Source organism: Labeo rohita, chromosome 4 (assembly GCF_022985175.1).
Source record: "Labeo rohita strain BAU-BD-2019 chromosome 4, IGBB_LRoh.1.0, whole genome shotgun sequence".
NCBI classification, from domain to species: domain Eukaryota; kingdom Metazoa; phylum Chordata; class Actinopteri; order Cypriniformes; family Cyprinidae; genus Labeo; species Labeo rohita.
In genome coordinates, this window is record NC_066872.1 from 28,429,534 (window position 1) to 28,450,273 (window position 20,740).

Here is a 20,740-nt window from a genome sequence, read left to right on the forward strand (position 1 = left end):
ACATGAATGTATATAAGAGGGGAACTGACTGTCTTCATAATGCATATTAACGTAGTATTTAAAAGTGTAGCGCTGCTTTGTTTATAAGTAACCAAGGAAAGGATATATCGCTGCTGTTCCATAAGCGCCACTTGCTGTCAGAGAGTGAATTTGCAATTTCTCATTCAGCCCATCTGCAGTTTTTGTTTCGTTTAGATGTTTCATGTAGCATAATATCACAAAGATAATGTCAGACCTTTCTGTTTTTGCTTTAAATTTTGAAATCATACAATCTAATTTAGATCAAAAACTGATCATGCTGTATGTACTGTTTGGATTGTGATTAAAATGCAGTGGTTCTGCAACTTTCATGCATTCTGATTAATATAAAGGCACGGTCAGGGAAAAACCACAACCTGATCTCATGGTGAAAACAAACCTGTGGGAACCTTTTCACAAGATGCAAAATACATAGCGGCATGTACGTTTTGTGACTTATTCAGTGTGAAATGTCTACTGAGCGGTGTTTTTTTTTTTTTTTTTTCAAAACAGACGAACATACATATCCTACGTTTTTTGTGATGTTGGTTTTGTACGTGTCAGCACAGTTCTGACTGTCCGTTGAGTGGTGCTATAACTAATGCTCAGTGACATTTTAAAATAACGTACATCTGCACTATACCTAAGTTTACCTGATAGTATGACAAAAGCAAATGTGAGCTAAAAGTGCAATCGCATGCCATTTTAGCTTGTTTTTCAATCTGTCATATTTCAGCTCTTTCATCATGAGTCATGTTTTTCACAGGATTTCTTAAAGCGAAACGTATGGAGCTGCAATCATAACTATGTACAAAAACTATTACAAGTGCTCACTGTTTTAACACTTCTAATGTTAATTTCTGCTGGAAACTGCAATGATACGTAATTATTGCTACATTTTTTGGCGTCTTGTGAAAAAGTTCCACAGGTTCGTTTCATGTAGAAAAACCGTCAAAACTAGTATTACCGTTTAACATTTGAATTCTCATTTAAAACTTATTTGATTACCACAGTTTGAACTCACATAAATACTGTCCAACATTAAACAAAGTTAGCAACAGTTTCACACAGGCACAGCATGCAGCATAGATTTCATTTTATGTGAAAACATGATGGAAGGCAGCAACAGGTTTTACAACTGAGTTCTGAGGGAAATCATATGAATGAAAGTATGAATTAATTACATGAATGTATCTCTTGAAGGGAACCAATTGTCTTCAGAAGAGCTTCTTTTCGTCATACTTCTATATCCTGCTTAAAGGTACAAAAGTGAAAAGGTACATCTTTGTACCTTACCTACTCCTAAACAGTACATATTAGTACCTTAAAGGCACATATTAGTACTTTAAGAGTACATATTTGTACATAGTTTCACTTTTGTACCTTAGGGTACTGCCCCAATGACAGAACTGTACCTTTTTTTCTGACCTATAAACACCTATAATCATTCATCATTTTGATTCATATCCCTTTTGTTAATCTGAAATCATTTGAATGTTTAAAAAGGGGTCACGTAAAAAATGTTGGGAACCACTGATCTAGAACATGCATTTTTAATGGTCATAAAATTTGTTCCCCATTAAATGCATGCGGACACAGCCTTTACAGTTATTTTGTATTTTGTGTGCTACTGTGGTAATAATGCATAATAATGTTACTGTTAAACAACTTCATATCTTCAGTTTTCCTTACAGCTCAGAGGGCAACTGAAAATGCAACTCCCAGCCATAATGAAGCGGCGACTTGCTAATTGCTCCACGAAGCTTTTCTGATTAAGGTGAGTTCTTAAAAGTAATTATCATAAGATTTGTCTTGGCAGAGATGCTTTGCCCTACTGTGAGTTTGATTAAAAAGGGCTCAGTGTCAGCGTATTTAAACCAATAACATTAATGACAAACAAATGGGTACTTTGTGATTCAAATCATTTCGCCCGTTCACAACCACACAACGGCATGGTGTATCTCTTGGCTTGCAACGCTCTAATTTAATATGAAAACCTCACACTACGCTCCATTGATGCAGCATTACTGAATATGACGGATAATGACTCATTTTCCAAACTCTTTTCTGAACACAGGCCTGTTTTCTCAATTATCTTATTTAATAAACTGTGGGTTACTCTGTGTTCAACATGAACAGAAAAGAACACAGTTGTGATATTAAACACATATTAAAGATGGTAGACAGAAGCAAATCAAAAGAGCAAATGTAGACAGAGAGATCAGGAGGGAGTCAGAGGGAAGCAGATGCTCTTTTTGGCCTGCTGGGATAATCCTTGATGCTAAAATCCATTCACTGATTTATGCTTGATAAAAACCCATGACTTCAACTTCCATCGCCCCTGAATGCAGGATAATTTGAGATGAATTTAGTTTATCCCTTTGAAACAAATGATCCAAAACCTCTTAGAGGAGTCGAACTTCACTGCTGCTATGACAACAACACAAAAGCTAGTTAAAAATCTCGATTTTAAGGCTGAAATGTATGAGTCTCATTGTAAATAGAGTATTCAACCCACTGAGTAAATGAACCCAGTGACAGATAAAACCACAAAACAGCCATTACACACAATATTCCTCTTTGCACGCAGAATTTTATGATACAATGAATGCCACAATAATTGTGGTAGGGAAGGAAAGAAATTCTTCTTCTTCAGCATTTCTTGGACTCCGTCCGCACCAGTTCTCATTCACACACACACACACACACACTCACACAAGCAGAAATAACAATCAGTATGGGTCCCTAGACTCAGCACTGTGAGGTGGAAAAGGCCCAAGTCTAATTCTCTCTTAATAGCACACAAAGAAAAACACACATACGGGGAACAATCTTGGTACCACAAACAAACACACACACCCTCAAACTGACGCCTAAACTGAGTAGATTGGATTCTGGCTGCACCTCGACGATAAAGAAAGACAGGCTGATTGTCTAGGTTATTTGGCATTAGTTAATTAAAGCCTTTCAGCGTCAAAGCTAACAGGACACCAAGCTCTAATTGAAATGAAACTGGGTGTTGAAGCTCTTTGATGATAAGCACAAAAACTCAGCATCTTCTGACTGACATATTTAATGAAAAGGTAAGCTGCTGGGAGTCTGTAGGCTATATACAGAGTTTCGATTAACAAACGCTCAAGGTAAGTTACAGCACTGTGGTGGGACCAGTTTTAGATTTAGCGGCGAGATCTTTTTTATGGAGATTTCCCTGCTGAAAAATCCAGCATATGCTGGTTAGGTATGTTTTGAAGCATGGATGCTGGCTTGAGCTGGTTTAAGCTGGTCCTTAGCTGGTCATGAGCTGGTTTAAGTTGGTTCTTAGCTGGTCCTAAGCAACTAGCTCCTGCTCAGGACCAGCTTAGAACCAGCAAATGACCAGCTAAAAACCAGCTCAAACCAGCAGCCATGCTGCCAGCATAACATCTGAGGTGAGGCTGTTAAAATGACAAAAATGAAAAAACGAAATTTAGATGATTAGATGATTAATCTAATTTGAAAATGATGCCTGACTATGCCTGACTATCATGTCTTTCCATTCCCAGTGTGTCTGCTTCAGCCGTAGCCTGATGAGTTCATTAAAACAGATAAATCTCATGACGTCAAACCATGTTTAGCCTCCATTTCCCTGTTGACAGAAAAGAGGGAGTGGTATGGGATCAGACTGGAGCGTCTTCCTAATCTGCTTCTCAGTTTATACACTGCAACTTTACATTCAGAAGGGAGTAGAGAATCAGTAGTACTGTATAACATTCTGCACTATATGCTGTCATAACTGCAGAGCATTGTTATTAGTCTAAAACTCTGTGGTGTTCTTTGCCTTCCACACTCATGACCTGCTGGAATTTATGAGCGCTACACCTACAGTAAGGAGGGAAAATAATATATAGACTATTGTGGTTATTCAATGCTGGCAAGCTAACTTAAACATCTAAGATATGTTGAGCAGAATGTGAATATCTGATTATGATTGGTAAAACAATAAAACACCTCATTAGATTTTTATATTGCGCCATGGTGGTTGTGTTTGAAATAAAACTTCGAGTGGATCACATCATTTCCAGATAAAAATGAGCTGTTAGCTGTCATGTGTATTACCCATTGCAATAAATAAATAAATAAAAAACAAAAATAATAATAATCACTTTCATTTAAGTTAATTTTGTATGTATGTATGTATGTATATATATGCTAAACGCAATATACATATATATATTACTGTAGAAAACAAATTTAAAACTGTAATGTGCAGTTTACTGGCCCCTAACTTTCAAATAATAAAACAATTTTTTTTTAAAGAAGTCTCTTCAGCTTACCAAAAAAAAAAAAAAAGAAATATTTTTACCATTTAAAATAACTGTTTTCTATTTGAATATATTTTAAAATATAATTTATTCCTGTGATTTCAAAGCTGAATTTTTATAATCATTCCTCCAGTCACATGATCCTTTAGAAATCATTCTGATATTCTGATTTGCTGCTCAAAAAACGTCTATCGTTATTATTATTACTACTACTATTATTATTATTATTATTATTATTATTATTATTATGTTAAAAACAGCGGAGTACATTTTTTTCAGGTTTCTTTGATGAATAAAAGGTTCAGAAGAACAGAATTTATCTGAAATAGAAATCTTTCGTTACATTATAAATGTCTTTATCATCACTTTTGATCAATTTACAAATGTACTTAACTTTACTTAAGTTTTACATTTTTATAATAATAATAATAGTAATAAATGTTACTTGAAAAGCAAATCAGCATATTAGAATGATTTCTGAAGGATCATGTGACACTGAAGACTGCAGTAATGATGCTGAAAATTTAGCTTTGATCACAGGAATAAATTACATTTTAAAATACATTCAAAAAGAAAACAGTTATTTTAAAAAGTAAAAATATTTTTAAAAAGCATAAAAGCAAAAAAACTTTTGACTGGTCGTGTATCCTTCAGAAATCATTTTAATATGCTGATTTGCTGCTCAAGAAGCATTATTATTAATGAAAAGTGTTGTGCTGCTTAATGCAATACATTTCTTTCAGGATTCTTTGATTAATAGAAACTTCAAAAGAACAGCATATATTCAATAAAGATAATATTCTCAGCTCATATTGCATATAATAACATCAAAGCATGATAATACACTATTGAAGAGTCTCCAGAAATGTCTAAAAACCACTCTTAACAACCCAAAATACCACAGATGTAGAGATGAAATGAGGCTGCAGAGCAGAGATAAAAAGAAAGGAAGTAGTTACCGACACCTTTTTTTTCATTATTTCCTCTATTTCTCCCACTCAGAGGCAGTGCTGGCCTCAATCACAGACAAGTGCAGGAAAGAATGCCTATTTGTCATGACAACCTAATTCACAGGCATTTGAGAGTTGCTTCACAAGCCATCAGTGTCAGAATGTGCACTGCTTTAACGGATCCAAGTGACAAATCAACTCGGCCTTTCTTGTTCTCTCTCCTCATCCCTTTCTCCTTCTCTTTATCTAACAATCACTTATGTATCTCCTTCCTCAACTTCTGTCACAATGCCCAAAAAGCATTTCTCAAGCACTTCTATGGCATTGTTTCTCTCCTGCTGCTTTCCTAAATTGCCCTGGCGAATCTGTTTCTAAATAACAAATAATGAAACAGAAAGTGAAAGCTGATATACACGTTTAAAACACACTACCAGTCAAATGTTTCTGGACAGTAAGATTTTTAATGTTTTTTAAAGAAATCTCTTCTGCTCATCAAGCCTGCATTTATTTGATCCAAAGTACAGCAAAAACAGTAAAATTTTGAAATAGTTTTAGTATTTAAAATAACTGTTTTGCATTTGAATATATTTTAAATTTTTAATTTATTCCACTGTATTTAATGCTGAATTCTTAGCATCACTACTCCAGTCACATGATCCTTCAGAAATCATTCTATTATTCTGATTTGCTGCTCAAAAAACATTTATATTATTATTATTATTATTATTATTATGTTGAAGAACAGCATTTTGTCTGAAATAGAAATCTTTTGTAACATTATAAATATCTTTATCATAACTTTTGATCAATTTAAAGCATCCTTGCTAAATAAAAGTATTAATTTCTATAATTTCTTTTCCAAAAATAAATAAATAAATAAAAATAATAAATAAAAAATACTGACTCGAAGCTTTTGAATGGTATAATATAAATATATGTAAGTCATTTAGTAATTTAGCTTTGATCACAGGAATAAATTATATTTTAAAAAGTATTCAAATTTAAAGCAGTTATTTTAAATAGTACAAATATTTTTACAATATTACTGCTTTTGCTGCATTTTGGATCAAATAAATGCAGGCTTGGTGAGCAAAAAAAAACAAAAAAACTTACCATCTTACTGTCCAAAAACTTTTTACTGGTAGTGTACTTTTTTTTTTCTCTTCTGCAAAAATAGACTAAAAGTACTAATACTTTTGCACTACACAGAATTTTTTCCAATAACATGCTTTGAACCAAATAGGAAATAAAAATCATGTCCCATGTCTGAATAAACTAACTTTACTACTATAAAGTGTGCTTCCTTAATTGGCCACAAACAGCAATTCAGCTGATGTTGTAAGTCACATTACAACCCCAACAAGCATGCATAAATATAAAAAATACTTTGGTCGAAAAGCAAGTCCTTCATCAAATGCCAAAAAGACGAATCAGTCCTCATCTCAATCTCTCACTGAAACTTGAACACAGCTCTGTGATGTAACTAAAGCCAGTTTGCTCCTAAAAAAGGAACGAATAAATACAAAAGACCACAAAATGGACAAAATTAGCATCACTTGCTCACCAATGGATCTTCTGCAGTGAATGGGTGCCGTAAGAATAAGAGTTCAAACAGCTGTATGCACTGCAAAAACAGTCCAAAACAAGTATGTTGCTAGATTTTGATGTGAGAGGACAATAGGGGATGGACTTTTTCACTGGAGGTAGTGTTATTATGGATTACAGATTTGTTTTTTGGGCAGAAGCAACAGTTTAAAGTTAAAACGGCATAATGATAGATTTGGTTCTTACAAACAAGCAGCTTTTCAGAAGACGTTAATTAATGGACTGGATTCATGTGGATTACTGTGATGTTTTATCAGCTCTCATTCTAACGGCACCCATTCACTGCTGATCCATTGGTAAGCAAGTGATGTACTGATAAATTTGAGTACATTTTTAGCATATTTTCATTTCCGGGTAAACTATTCCTTTAAGATAAAAGCTGTATGTTGAGGTAAAACATGTAAATCAACCATAAACAACAGCCGGAAGAAACACAGAAAGTGAAAAATAAGAACTGCAGATAGAGATGGGAGGAGAAAGGCTTGAGGAGATTGAGAGATGATCTGTGAATGTAGAAGAGGAGAAGAGAGGAGTCCTTCAGGGTCCACTGCACCGCTAGTGAAAGTGGCCACCGGTTCAAATTAGAAAGCATGCGGTGACAAGTGTGAGAAAATCTCATTAACTCTCCATCCGCCCAGAGAACTGATTCATCTGTCTTTACATGGTTCCTTTCAGCAAGCCTGGATTACAGCGATTCTCCCGTGTGCCATTCAGCACTGGAGTTCATTTACTGTAGCGCACGATACAGGGCGCTTCGGGAGGAGGAACTGGATTGGGACCAAACATGCGTGCGAATAACACAATCATGTTGAGAAACATCAAGTGTCTTGTCTTTCATGACCGTGAAATCAGGAGACGATTAAGAAATGAGCAAAAGGCAATTAGTAGAAATGCGTGTAATTCACTAGCATTCACCGCATGGATGATATCTGTTAAAATAAGCCCCTTAATCGTAATCCATTCACAAACTACAGATAGGATGACACGGATCACTCATTAGAATGCCCACGGCTTCTTTTAATCAAACCTGTGACACGCATACAGGATTTGGTCATTTACAGTGTTTGTGTTAATTTGTAATTGGGTAGATGACATGACATGCAATACTATTTAAATAATTTTTGTATATATGAAGGTATTTAAGAGAGTAAATTAAACATATTATTGTCTCTCAACATAATTCATTATATTCACACATCATAACAATTACAGGTTTTTGTGGTATCATCTGAGATTTCAGAAAACTGAAATCGAACTATTTTTGCATTTACATACACTTTAACATGACATGAGGTGAATGCTTCACGTTGAAAAATACTACTTCTACATATTAAACCATATAATGTAAAGTGTTGCCCAGGGGTTTGTACCTCACATAAAAAAATAGTGTTTCTCTGATTTATGCATCGCAAGAGAAAAGCAACTGTTAAGTCCTAAAATTACATTTCTGCTTGCATTTGATATTAAAAATGCAGTACATTAGATCAGATCTAACTGATGATGAGACTGAATGCTCTCCGCCGGAGCATCAGAGCATGTTTTGTTGCATCCCTCAGCATCCCTCATGTGCTTGGGTAACAATGAGCAACACTTTATCAACACTGAGCAATTTAACAATTCAACCAAAAAAGACCAACGCGAGTTCGCTAAATATGTAACACTTTTAAAACCAAGTCTATCCAGGTTTTGTTCTATTTTAGTGCCTGGTGAAGGCTCCCGCATCACTGGCAACAGTTGAAATACGACATTCACGTTAAAGTAGACTATTCACTTCGGTTCACTTCATTTCAAAGGTAAGTTTATATAATAAGAGAAGCAGTACTCACCTTTCCAGGGATTTACAATGTGTCCGCAAGTCTGCGAGTCCCGTTATTTGGCATCGTCACCTTTCAGACAGGCAGCGAATTCCACAAAAGCCGCCTCACCTGCTTCAGCAGCAGCTCACGGAGGATGAATTCAAAGCGGAGATGCTGTGAAGGGGGTCGAGCTACGAATGGCCAGTGAGTCTCTCCGAGAGGTGTTAGTCCGCCCAGAGAACCGAGAGCGGCTGTCACTCCTGCCCGTCCCTCTCGCGGACCTGTCAGCGCGAGCCACCCGCTCTCACGAGCCAAACCCCGGACAAACAAACGCGCCTCACCGCTGTAACGGCTCCCGTAGCCACCGTGTGGCGCTGTTGTCTCCATAACAACGCGGGTTTGACTGAGGTGAACTCTTTCAGAGTTGTCTCGTCTCGACACAGCTTTTGCTTTATTTGTTATTACAGAAAGTGACGTGGCGTTATGTAATATGAATTCATGCTGTTTAACGTTAACCTTTGCTTGAGGGGAAGAGGTTACTGTTTTTTGGACCACAGAAACTCCAGCAGGTGTCTTTCCCAAATGATTTAGGTGGCGCACGCTCACGCCGCGCAAAAACTGACGTCATTGCAGCACTTCCGCCAGTGCGCGTTTTCTTGTTTATTTATTTTTTTTATTAATATTATTTGTTTGTGATTGTTTTGTTTATTAACGCGGTGTTTTCAGTAATTTGTTTGGATTAACACACACACACAAACAAAAACGTTCAAAAGCACGTCATCATCACGTACACTGAAATTACTTGCGACTGCTCCTCTGTTGTTTTTATTTAAGGTTTAACGTAAATGTAAATATTTGTGCTCTAACCTTTTCCCGCTGAATTTAAACTTCTAAACAATTTAGTTTTAGGGTTAGTGTACCCATTAGGCCCACCAAAAGTTTAAGTGTTTTTCATAGACACTGACATGATTTATAAGAAAAATCTTTTGTTAAAGATTTCTCTCTCATTATTAATTAGTTGATATATACTTTAGAATATAAAATTAAGATATTTTATGAATAAAGTCAAAATAAAGTTTCAAAGTCATGTGTTCCAAATAAGCCCACATCATGATTTATTCACTATATATATATATATATATATATATATATATATATACGATTTTAAAGGAGTAAAACATCAGTACATCTATTAATTGACACAAAAATATTTTAAAAATTCCTCTTACTAATGTAATAACACTTAACTCCAGCTACACAGGAACTTGTAAGGACTGTTAACCACATTTACATCACCTCACCTCACATTTTTCCTTTGTTATTTTACATTTAGCCTATATAACAATCTAGCTTCTTGTTTACAGTCTACTTAAATACACTCCAAAATTTTGCCCTCTACCGCTGAACTGAGGAAGGTCTCCCATCCCTGATGAGCATCAACTCCCTGGTGAAAAAAACAGCATATGCTGGTAGGTATGTTTTGATGCTGGGATGCTGGTTAAAGCTGGTCCTTTGCTGGTTTATGCTGACCATGACCAGCATAAACCAGCTAAGAACCATCTTAAACCAGCATCAAAACATACCTACCAGCATATGCTCGTTTTTTCACTAGGGCTCTGATCTTGGCCTTCACTCACTCCCAAAAATATTTTCTGTCTACTCCAAACTGCTAAAACAGACCTTTTTTTTTTTTTTTACTGTGCCCTCAGGGTAAAGGCGACATGCCTCTATGATTTTTGTACTATCAAACATCAGCAGACATCCATATAATGGCACTACCCAGTGTGTAATTTGTAGGCCTAATTATCTAGACAAAGTTGTAAAGTAAGGTAGTAAGTAAGGTAAGGTAAAAGGTTACTAAGGTAAAAGCACAAAAAGAACTTATTAAACACTTTTACTTTATCAAAGTTTGTAATTAGAGGGATTCCTCATTGAAACAACCATTTAAATGGTTCCAAAGACAATGTTTTCCTTTAAAAATGTAAGATATCTTTTACAAAGACATGCATGAAGCTTAAATATATTGTGAACTAAGCATCATAGTAATTTTCATTGTGCCCACACTAAGAAATGTTCAGTTTTTTTCATTCAAGTTTAGCTTGTGTTGACTGTAGTTTGCATGTGTTTTTGTGGCGATGCACCATTTAAGTCCATCTTTTAAAAAAGTTAATTTATGAAAATAATCTGCTCTGAAAAACAAGTTATGATGTATTTATTTGTAAATTAATGTAAAATGAATCACAAAACAGATCTCTTAATTTTTGGCAGTCCATTTTTCAGTAAGGCTAATGGTTTGACCTTGAGATTAGCTTTTTAAACTCATCTTTTTATTTAAAGAAAAAATATATAAAAATTATATTATATCTCTTGTTTGACATAATATCATTGTACTTAAAGAAATGGCTGAAAATTGCAAAAATGTGTTGATTTCAGTTTTTGGGTGTCTTTGGATGAGGTACCCTGAGACATAAAATAAATTTTATTTATTTATTAACCCTAATTTAATGTAAAGTTATAATTCTTTGTATCTTGTCTGGTGTTGTATTTTTTATAACACCACATTTAACACGTTTAGTGTCATTTTGTGTTAAATGTGTGTTAAAAGCAAAAAATCCAACACAATCACATAGGTCACTTCATGAACAGTTAATCACCTTACAAGCACGTTTTCATTATTAGGGGATAGCTTCGATGTGTGGGTATAAGAAAAATGTTTGTATTTGGCATTATAAGCTTTTAAAGTCTGTTTTGTGATCGTTTGTAGACGGTCGAGGGGCATTTGGCAAACACGCGGTAGCCGGAAAACTGCATCACGAATGGCGGTGTGAGCTGCAACGCGCCAACGCTGCACGATTTCGGTGATGGGAATGTATTTTAGCAAGCTTTATGGTTTGTTTTGTAATATTTATTGTGAATGGAATCGCTTTTAATTAATATTTGACACGTTCTAGTGCTTTACATGAGGAAACCCATGCCGTTCACCGTGTCTCTTTCTCCTTAAAAATTAACAGATTCACGGTGCCACGTGGCTTTTAGCTGACGATATTTTGTTAAATTCGGTGTGTAGCCTAAAAATAACAAAAGTATCTTTATTTGACTCTTGCAGCTTTGAATGGAAGACACTCCTGAAATGGTTGGAGCTGAACTCTGCAGCACATTGGCCTTCCAAGGCAAAATTTGAGGAACCCTGGCCTAAAGTGACAAAGTTGTGCCCTCTTCAAAAACCCCTTATGTAATTCATCCTGGTGTTTTCAAGTTGTTAGATTTTTGACGTGACAGGAGATAAATGAGAGATTTCATGTCACCGAGCCTCAACATCACTTGTATGCTATTAAAAAATACGTAAATAAAACGATTTATGTTTAAGATGCTTTCAGATACCACATAAAAAAAAAAAAAAAAAAATCAAAGTACAAACTATTAACTCTTAAACAACTTTTCACACAAGGAACAATTCTGCTTAATTTTTTTTTTTACTTATGTAAATGTAACAGATTTAATAAATCCTGTATAAAGTGTGTTTGCTGTGATTTTGCTGCATACAAGGTTTGTTCAAAAATAACACATTGTGTATTTATAATACATTAATGTGTGGAAAATGTTTAACACACTTTCTGTGTTAGTTTTAACTTAACCAATGTGTTATTCCTGCTAACACAAAATGTGTTGTCCTTAACTAGGCACAGGTGTGATAAGAAACACAGGTTGTGTTGTTTTCAACACATCTTTTTTAAGATTGCATTTTCTTGTGTTTACATGTAATTTGAGTTTATGAAATTACTTTAAAAGTCACATTGACTGTAGCACATCTTGACTAAACTTGATTAAAACACCAGGATGAATTATATAAAGGGTATTCGGATTTATGAAGAGGGCACAACTTTGTCACTTTAGGCCAGGGTTCCTCAAATCTTGCCTTGGAAGGCCAATGTGCTTCAGAGTTCAGCTCCAACCCTGATCAAAATCACCCACATGTGACTTTCTAATGATCCTGAAGACACTGATTAGCATACTCAGGTGTGTTTGGTTAGGGTTAGAGCTAAACTCTAGAGAAAACTGGATCTAATAAGCCTAATAAAGTAACACTACTAAAATGAGTAATTGTGCTATTTATTCACAAATTCATATGCATAAACTCAAACAAATGTTCAAAATAAATATTTCTACCTTTATATACTTAAATATTTTTACCCAACATGCTGGGTTGTTTTTAAGTCAGCTATTGTTTAAAAAAATATATTATATTACTGGCTTAAAATGGGCTGGAAGTTAAAAATCACACACAGAATTACAGAGGCAACAGCAATAATCAAAAGATGAACATTTATTTTTAAACAAGAACACCCATGGTCAAAAATATAAGACAAATTGAATTTATCTGGGTGAATACAGCATAGTTTACATACATAGGGGAGACCGGGGATGGTTGTAACATTTTGGGCATTTCTGTCTATATCTTGGAGTTCTTTTAAGCCAGTGCGTTCAAAATGGGACTCAAAGTAGCTACAAGTGTCTGCTATTAAATGGCGTAGCTTTTATCTTTGTAGCACAAACAGAAAATGCATGGTTTAAGTTTAAAACACAAGGAGAGAAATGTTACAAATCACCTGTTAGTCTGGGTTAGTTGCAACACACTGGGGTGTGATGTAACAATATGCAACAAGGATTATGACCCAAAAAAAAAAAAAAATTGATTCTCAAAGCTTTTTACTTAACACTGACTTTAAACTCACAAACATAGTGAGTGGCCATAATAAAATTTATCTTGAACACTTGAACATTTAGGGACACTCCTCGGTTTGTCTTTCTCTTCCAAGACCTATAGGCATACTGAAGTTCAAAGAAAACATAAATAAAACAAAAAAAAAATCTGCTTGGACTAATTTATAACATGCTTCATCACTGATGTTATAGCCTAACTAATCCCAGAGTCTTGTAGCCATGAATTAGCTTACCTTACAGCTAACAGCCAAAACATTAGCACTAACAACTTGCATGAAAAATGTCTACACAGACACACAATAAACATAAGTTAACTTTGATGAGTTTAACAAAGCAGGGACTGCCATCACAGAAATAAACTGAATTTATTATATACTGAATTTAAAAATAAACTGATTTATACTTTATTTTTCTCCTCTAAAATCTGCTGTGCTTGTCACATGGCTTTATTTCCTCACATGTGGAATAAAAACTAAACTGAGAATGTGTGAAATAAAGTAGGTGATTTGTATCTTTTTCTTTATTTGAGAAATTTTAAGTGTGAATCAGAAATTTGAGAAATCTGAACTAACCCCTGTTACAACCATCCCCGGTTTTCTCTACCATTAAACTCGTTTAACATTCATTTTAGAAAAACATTTAACACTTAAAAGCATTTTAAGTAGCATTTTAATTTAAGTGTATTCAACCGTAATCACTTTTCACCGAAATAAGGCTAATTCTCTTGCCGGTGTGTCGCCGAAATCTGATCCGGTGATGGGCCACTGTTCGCCGGGGGGACTACGAACTTCAGACCGCCGCCTCGGGTTTCACTCGTGGCTGAAAGATAACGATAAATATGCCCATAAATAAACAGCACCGAGATTGGAGAACATATTTAACATAAAATTAAAATAAATTCAGTACTATAACGAATAAAATCAGTTATATGATATGCGGGGCAAAAGGCCGGCGTTTCCATCGTGTGAAACGAACGGCCGATCTCATACTTGTATGTTGCATTGCATAAAATAATATAATTTAGAGCACAGCGATGACATACATTTAATAAAGTGTATAAAAGGCGCTGAGAACCACCAGTGGTTGGGTAACTTAGAAAAAATAATCTAGTATTAAAAATGACCTAGCAGCTTAGTTACAGAAAAACTACCCAGCACCTGGGTAAAAAAAACTATTACAAATAATTCAATAAAATGACCCAAAAAGCTGAATCTAGCATTTGGGTTAAAAATAAGCCTTTTTTTCGAGTGTAAATTATGTATCACCACAAGGCTGCGCTGTTATTCTGTTGCTAAATTCATACATACACTGTTTCTGTGTACTAACAGTTTGAGAATGATTGATTGATGCCTTGTGCAATGCATCAGAATGCTTAAGAACATCAGAAGGGGGATTCTGTTCAGGGGATTGTGCTCTATTCAGTGCCATCAGCATCTGTCTAGTACTGCATACACACAAATATATGATTGTGGTTTGTTCACTTGTCATTAGAAAGAATTTCTCATGAAACCCACAGTAATACACCATGAAACTTTGCACATACAGATCCAACACTAATTTAAATGGATTCCAGTGTCATTTCCTGCACTCCACAACATAAGCAAATCCATGCACAGTTTGGTGCACAGGCCTTTATAATGAGCTGCCTCTTTCTGAGCTCTGATTAGAGCCTTTGCACACAGAGTTTCAAGTAATTAGCACCTTCCCACCTTCAGCATGTGTGTGACTGCAGTGCATCTCTAACATGTAGATGTGATTGATTGCCTGGCAACCATTTTTGTCATCTCCAGCTGTATTGCTCACCCGATCACAACACAATGTTTTATTGGTACCCAATAGACATAAAAAGATACGATGCTAGGCTGCAGTTTTCCCCAAGTGTAAACATTTAAATTACACCAGCAACATAGATTAATCCCTTTAGACCCTGCTCAACTTAAACTTTTCTAGGTTACCATAAAAAGTGCATTTGCAAACAGTTAAATTTATTAAAGTTGAAGTTGCACTTAATGCATACCCAATCAACCATGTAGTAAAAAAAAAAAAATAATAAAAAAAAAAAAAATAAATAACTCCAGCAATGAGTTGATTAAGTCCAGCTCGTTTGCACAATTTCATGTAATCTTTATTAACAATTCAAAACAACTTAATACTATCTAACTTGATACAGCATCAAACTTGACAAGCAAAATCAAGACTAAACAGCAAAGACAAAAACTCGACTTAAATTTCAGTTATAATTCAATGTTACTTAGTTTCTTTAAAAAAAAAAAAAAAACAAATAAATTTATAGCAATTTCAGTGAAAACTTTCAACACAAAGTTTCTCTGGAACATGTCTTCTGATGGATCCATCACTAATGACACACAGCCTCTTCCGATCGAAGGTCACATGCTTGAGGCCATTAGGATAAGCAATATGTGCCAGCAGGATTTGGAGAGACTCAGACTCTAAAAACAGACAAGAATGACAACAAGAACTTTAAGAATCATAATCATTCACATTTATAGTGGTTTAAACTTTTATATACACTTTTTTTTTAAACCGTACCACTTTTATAGTACCTTTGTTCAAAAATGCAATTTTAGTTTTTCCCAAAACATTTTAAAGTCTTACCTATTGCAAAACTTTTGAAGAGTAGCTTAGATCATAAATATCTTCCACTTATTTCATGCAGATAAGGAAAACAGAGGCAAGATCTAATTACAAAAAGCACTTTTTCAACAAAACAAAACTCTAGTAAACCTTTCTATAACCACAAACCAAACCTCACACAAGCCAGAACAATCAAAAGAACTAAACTGCTCAACAGCAGGTATAAATACACAGGATAACGAGGGCTAAAACAAGGAACAGGTGGGACTAATCAATTAACAAATGAGTAATTATGGAAATCAAGGATGCTTTTCGTGAACAGAGTCTTATTTTGATTTAAAGAACATGTCATTTCTCTCTCACACACACAGAAAAATGAATGTCATTGCATTAGATTTAAATTATTAAAATAAGTGATCTGTAAAGAATTTATGCTTGAGAGTTTCTCAGTTCTAACTTTTCATTGCAATGATTCTTAACTGGTGTTTTTTTTTTTTGTGAATGCAGTCAGTTTCATTCAAGTTCACACAAACATCTAAGAAGAGTAACATATTAGCATGACAACTACACACTACATTAGTATGTGTGTGCGTTTTGAACAGTACACCCATTGTTTATCATTTAAAACTTAGCAAACTCTAAATTGTGAAATGAGCTTGCACTGTCATTCTTAAACATTCTACCTTTATGTTTTATCATCCAATGCAACACCATTAATATTTTTAAATGTGACTAAATAGCTTTGTAAATGAAAGATAATAGGACATTTTTTTTTTTTAAATCTACTAAAAAGCATTGAACACACACGTCCTATAAGAACATTAAGATAGTTACAATTTTGGTTAAAATTTAACCTCTCAAGCTGATAAAAGGTAACAGTTGTTTAATTTGAGGTATCAGACAAGACTTGCCATTAACAGGTTTCATGTTTTCAAACAAAGCTGATAATTTTGGATATCAGACAAAACCTACAGCATAATCTGATGGGATCTTGCAAACTGGACGCAATATTTCTGGCATGGAAATTCAGTCTAACATTTTTGCTGGCAGGGTGTCAGCACCATCTAGCACAGTGATAGCTGATTAGGAAAAGTTGGTTATGTAGTAGTCAAACTCATTGTGCAAGTTGATTTAAACTTTCACAATACATCAACCTTCAATAATAAAAATAAACAAGCTTTATTGGTTAAAAAGCACAGAAAAGGAAATTTTTTAAAAAAAAAGTTTAACAGTTTTAATGATAGTTTAGTTGAATGCATGGACATTCAAGTACATCTCCTGATGGATCCACACAGCCTCCCCAGATCAAAGGTCACAACCTGTGACGGCAGGATGTGAAAGACTGCGACACCAAGACAAGAAAGGCTTCTATTAAATGGAAAAAAAAAAAAAAAAAAAAAAAAAAAAAAAAAAAAAAAAAAAAAAAGGAGTATGAGGAAAGCAAAACAAAAAGGTACTCACCTGTTCCCACTCTGGCAGAATTACATTTCTGACAAATTCCTGATTTTTCTCAGTTTAGAGCCTCACAATACTGCAGTTTGTATTAAATCAGATCTTACGAATCTCCTTATTCTTCTCAGTAATATTATGAATTAAAAAAAATTGTAGTGCCATATTTAGAATACAGGGACATTGACATTCTAAGACCTGATTACGAAACTTATATGTAACATACGTAACGTAATAAAAACAGCTTTTTAACCAATTGCTCTAGCAAATTTTGTTTGAGTTGTACATACTATGGTTCAAAAGTTTAGGATCTTAATTTATAATGAAATTCTAACGAAATTACTTTTATTTGGCAAGGATACATTAAATAAATCAAAAGTGAGTGACTTTTTTTTTGGACAATTACACTAATATTACGCGACAAATGTTTCTTGAGTACAAAAATCAAAAAGCATCATGTGACACTGAAGACTAGAGTAATGGCTGTTAAATTCACTAAGCATAGCCATAATCAAAATTAAATATTAAAATTATGAAGTTTAAACTGTAATATTGTGCTTTTTTTTTCTTTTTTTTTAAAAAATAATAATAAAAAAAAAGGCAACCCCAAACCTTCTAACAGGAGCATAGATGAAGACATTTTTCGTGGAAAGAATATAGCTAGAAACACAAACATACCATACACAGACAAAAACAACCAAAAGAATTGAATTGCCCAACAGCAGGTATAAATACACAGGATAAACGAGGTATAAAACAAGGAACAGGTGGGACTAATCAATTAACAAATGAGTTACTATGACAACTAGAGATTGGCCATATCACCAAAATCTTATTTTGCTGTATGAGAAATTTACATATATCTTTTATATATATATATATATATATTTAAAAAAAAATAAATATTGTTAAGAGCAAATATTGTTAAAAGCACCGTGATATTACATACACATGCTGTGGCATTGTCCTTACAATTAAAAACTTGACGTAAAAACAATATACTGACTGAGTTTCATTATTTTAACAATTTTTTTTTTTGTTGTTGTATAATATGCAAACAATAAATGCATTTAAATGTATTTTAAGTTCATAAAGCTATTTTAAGTCATCTTAAAATCTTACTAGAAAATATAGTAAAATTAAACAAAAATCGACTAAAAATGAAGGGGGGAAAGAGAAATTAAGAATTTATATAATTTGATCTGGATTTGTAAGTGGATAGACAATAAAGAAGGTGTTAAATTGTATACCACCACAAGGTTGCGCTGTTCTCCTGTTTAATGTATCTATCTGGCATTGTTACGTTGCATGGTGTGTCTCTCACAGTCTGGTGTGTGAATCAGAATTTAGGGTCAGGGGCAGGAAGGAGAAACATTGCTTTAGTGGTCAGTGGTTTTTAAGTGGCTGCTGTGTAGATGAGCAACTTAAAGCTCACAGTTAATACACTTATGTTAATACACATGCTTTGCTTACATTATTGATATTTAATAGGTCTTTAAGTTCAAATGATCACGTGCAAAAAAAAAAACAATGTATTCATTAACACCACAAAAAGATACAGGTACACCTGGTCACTTGCGTCACAAACAATTAGACAGTTTGCATGTTTAATTTATATTTGGCCGGATACAGTCAACACATGGCAAAAAAAAATCTGTTTAGATGGTGGCGCTTTCATAAAGTTGCAATGACGATGATAAACCACAGTCAAAACAAGCGTCATACACAAACTATTTATGTTTAGGGGTTTCAAGCTCAAGCTCACATAAATATAGCCTACAGTAGAAGAGTGAACACAGTGTTGTTAATCACAGTAACACATGACATCTGCACGTCTAAAATACTATTTGTGTTCAGTTTGAAGAGTATAAAAAATACATGCCAACTGATTTGAAAGTTTGTTTATATGCAGCATCATTCATACCTTTTTAATGTGACTTAAGGTTCTGTTACATTATTAAATTTTATCCATAACTCTTAATTATTCAAAAACATATACAATGGCTTAAATACACCATTTCTTGACAAGGTTTTTTTTCTTTGAAAAATATCCAACTTATTTTTCCCATTAAAGCAGGATGGCCATTTGTAAATTTCATATGTCTGGCTTCTGGTCTCATCTGCCTCCAGCTAATTTCATCTGTACAAAACAGCCCGTTTTGCTTCTTGGTCTTACTATATTATTTATAATGCATTATCTTAAATATGAACACACTGGTTTGTGATGCAAACAGTTTTACCACTTACTGCACATACGTCATTTCCCTATGGTGCCTTATGAACCAAAGTCTCACACATTACCAGAAAACAGCTTACATGACAATTTAAATGACTATACAATTGTAAACAAATAAATGAACAAAACTAAAAGAAAACAAAACAACACAAACATATGGCTACTACACACAGGTTGAATTCTTAGATTCTTTGTTGCCACAAGTTTAGCCTCAAATTAAAATCTTAGACTGATTTTGATACTTAATTCTGAAGTGCTATAAGTCCATCTTAGATAAACTAGAACATATCACATTTCAATTTTTATGCAACTGCACATCATTTCAAATAATACCATGGATTTAATTTACGACAAAAGCTTAAAGGGAGCCCTGGGTATTACTTAATATAACGTAAATGACTATGGGGGGCGCCATTATTTCAATGATGTGAAATGGTTGCACTCTGAGATATTGCTGCTACCTGTTTCTATTTTTACCACAGCACAACTCAGAATACACTACTCAGAAATAAAACACAGACACAGTGCCACATTGTGCAGCTTCTGGTTGTAATTTTCAGTCGAAGGGCAACAAGAGAAGTGATGTAAGTTTTCACTGCTTTTCGATAAGAAGAGGAGAAAAGAATGGGAAGATGCCTGTGGGCGATTAACACTTTCTAAAGACCCACGTCTTTGTTCTCTACACTTTAGCCCTGATGGCTTTGAAGCTGTTAGTAGAGCACAGCTACTGAAAGAGCTTACAAATGGCAGAGACAAGAAACGCTAGATGCTATCCTGGCAGGTTGTAAACGTGACGCCATAGCCACTGAATGAGTTTCTCAGCGCTGATTTCACTCAATATCCAGGGACATTTAGACTCCTTGTAGAAAAAAAAAATCAATGTTCATCATATCAGAATTTTATTTTCTGTGTTGCATTGCAGCAAAAATAGCAACAGGTAGCGCGAGTAACTCACCGAGTGCAACCATTCCATGTAATCAAAATAATAGCGTCCTCCATAGTCCAAAATATGTATAAAACTGTGGATTTTTTAAATAACGTAGATATTCATGGGTTTTCTACTACATA

The 20,740-nt window shown here is 34.3% G+C and overlaps 1 protein-coding gene across 1 annotated transcript in view; it reads right to left on the reverse strand.

Annotated features, from left to right (window-relative positions):
• nav3 (neuron navigator 3) overlaps window positions 1-8,991 on the reverse strand; it is a 374,692-nt gene extending 365,701 nt beyond the window's left edge. The window contains exon 1 of the mRNA XM_051107138.1: window positions 8,701-8,991. The gene's annotated coding sequence lies outside the window, so the exon portion shown is untranslated. The remainder of the gene's footprint in view (window positions 1-8,700) is intronic.
• Between the last annotated feature and the right edge of the window lie 11,749 nt (window positions 8,992-20,740).